Below are 3,313 nucleotides of genomic sequence, written 5' to 3' on the forward strand. Positions count from 1 at the left end.
TTCCAACTTCTCAAATGTGAGGATTTGTAGCATTTCTTTGTTGGATTGTTGGTCGGACATAGAAGTGTCATCTTGGACTTTAGGAAAATGTAATTTCTCACTAAATCATAACACAATTACAAAACTTGAACTTGACCACTTTATTTGCAGGAATATTTTAATCCATTTTTTAAAATGTAGTTCAAGTAGCACGATATATTCACTCTCAGCAATATAATGGCAAGTTCATGCCTTGTCATTTCCTCACCCGGACACATAGGACGTGATCATATACAACAAAACAAAAGGTTAAATGCTAATTTAACATGCCAGAATTAAATCCCCCGACACTCCTTACTGTACTGTGGATAGCGCCACTCAGCCAGAAATGAGAGTACACTTAATGTCATTCTTGCAATTCAGCTCTATACGCAGCGCGCAGCAAACTTCAATATTAAATAGAAAATAATGATAACATGCAATAGCACAATGTGCTGTCATCAAAAAAATAAATAGGCTACAGTAGTTCCTACTTGACTAAGAAAATAGGTTGCTTTGATGATGGACTTCTGTCTTTTTCTTATGCTTTCCTGTGGAAGTATCATCTGCAGTGTGTTGCCCCTCTTTCACCCACATCTCTGCAAATCTTCAAGCAGGGAAGGAGGCAACCCCTGGTCCATCACGTAACCTAGACGCGGAGTCATCTCTATTGTCACGTGAGTGCTGATAGTGAAAGTCCATTTCTGATTTTATTGTTGTTTGCACTATAGACTGTTCTCACATTGCAGCAGCACTTTAGATTTTTCTTTTTTAAATGGCCTATGGTTTAGATATTTTATGTGGTCTATGGGTGAATCGACATAAATCACCATGAGGGGGATACATTTTTGTCCCCACCAGGGATAAAAATAATTAAGCAGAGGCAGGTATATATAGACCAGAGGGGAAAATCCCCCCTCGGCAAATCGCACCCTGCCTGTAACCACGCCTAAGAGTGATGTCATAGGGTCCTGAAATACACCTGTACATCACTGTAGTGAGATGAGAAGTCAAACCACAGGAGGCCAGCAAAGACAGTACTTTCAGGGGGTGATAAGTTACACTTTAAGTAGAGCCTCAGTGGACTGATGTAGATGCCTACTTAAGAAGAGAAAAAACATTTCAGCAACAATCTAATCCAAGATTGTAAAAAAAAAAAAAATGTTGCCATGAACAGCTAGGTGGCAAGCGAGCTATTGAACACATGCATTTATGTCTCCACAGAAACTAAACCAAAGCAATGTACATTTCACATTAAAGCTGTATTTCAATATTCTTTTAAGAAAAAGTTTTGTGATCAAATCAAGTGCTTTTGATATCACAAAGAGGTGGTACACTGATTTTGCTTTAGCTTGTCAGAATGAATGGTGTGTCAATTAGGTAGCCAGGACAACAGCCCATTAAAAAACGCTATTGACATTAACTTACTTATGCATAAAATAAAACAAATGAAAATTTAATTAAATTAATATACAGAATAATTTAAAAAATGCCTCTACCTCAATATTTCAGGCAACTCTTCAAAACTCTCTGCAAATGAAATAAATTATGCTTGTAGCATGGCCACATTTACTTTGACCCCATCATCTCTGATTTAACTTTGACAGACATTAACCTAAATACCATGATGACAATGAATGGTCTTGGGCTTCAGCTCCAATGAGTGTCCCTAAGTTTAAATTTACAGTTCTACTGATGCAATCAGGCAAAATGTATGCCCTGAAGCACATCTATAGAGCATTATGCCAAATAAGGACATAAGCAGTACTTGAGTTTGACCAAGACCTTTTCGCTGCCCGGCCTGTGAAATGGTGTTTTAAGAAAAACACATTGTAACCGTCACTACTGATTCTTAGATTTGTTTCGCGTCTGAAGAAAAGGTTAAGCACATCATCTATCTGAAAATTCCCAAATCTGCAGTCAGGCATGAAGTTGGCACCCAGATAAATCATGCCATCACTGCCTCTGTGTAGGGCTGGCTAGCTGATGACAATAGCTAAACAGCTAAACACTCCCAAAAACTCCATGGCAAAGGTGTTTATTTTCATGAAGTGCTGAGCTAGCACATAGCGATTCAACTGCTGTAAAATATATGCTTTGACATTCCTACAGACACAAAATAATGTGCTGGTCATTTTAATATATGTTGCCAGATGAACTGTACTTACAGACGTTAGCTAGCAGGGAAATGAGGATCATTGTTTAAATTGAGGAGCTGAATAACAAACTACCTTGTACATGGACTACCACAGGGTGGTGCTATTACACAGAATAAACAATTTAAACACACTAAACTACATTTGTAGCAGCAGAACACTCCCTATATGGGATCTTTAAAGATCACACATTAATTGAGAAGAATCAGTCTTTGGAGACAGAGGCAGGACTACCTCTGTAACAGGATGAGAGAGTCTTTTTAGCCTTTGATGACTTCTGCTTCAACTTTCTGGACCAATCCATCTCCTCTTGGAAAGGTCCTTGTGATGATGGCCATGGGCAATTCATTTCTTCTTGCCCTCTTGGGTGAGGATGAGAGGAGATCTGGATCCGATGACACTGGGATGAGAGGTCTTGCATTCATGACTGCTGCTACCTCAGCCATGAGTGTTATCAGAACTTCATGTGTCAGACAGAATTTTTTCTGTTCAAGCAGCATGCAGTCCAGAATATGACAGATACCAATCATACGTTCCCACAAGCCACCCATGTGGGCTACGTGGGGTAGATTAAACACCCAGGTGCAGCTCTGTGTGCTCAGGTACTTCTCCACATTATTGAATTTGGACTTGTATTGTCCATCTCCAGTTCTCGAGAGGCACCAACAAAGTTCGTGCCCAAGTCAGATTGTCCTTCATCAGGTGATGTGTCACCCCTGACACTTGTCTTGGACAGTGCAGCAGGAGGCGCGAGCTACCTGAATCAGGTGTGCCACTACTGTGATGAGAGTGCTGAATTTGAAGAAGTGTTCAAAGTGTTGAGGTTGTACCACATCTCTGGTAACATGCGTGAGACTTGTCATCACCTGGGGACTTACCTCAGAGTCGGAGGCAGGTTTGATGAGGTCATAAGTCTCTTGAGGCTCAGATGGGTGCAAGGATGTGTTCTGAAGAGAGGCTGGTCCTGTGAGCCATGTTGTGCTGCTTAAGAGGGCTGGTGGCATGGATCTTGATGCAATGTCAGGTGGATTCAGGTTGGAATGGACATACTTCCACTGGCTAGGACATGATGCTTGATGGATATGCTAAATCCTGTTGTGCATGTAGACACAGAATCTCCTTGACTGGTTGTGGATGTG

Source organism: Thunnus albacares, chromosome 2 (assembly GCF_914725855.1).
Source record: "Thunnus albacares chromosome 2, fThuAlb1.1, whole genome shotgun sequence".
NCBI lineage: Eukaryota > Metazoa > Chordata > Actinopteri > Scombriformes > Scombridae > Thunnus > Thunnus albacares.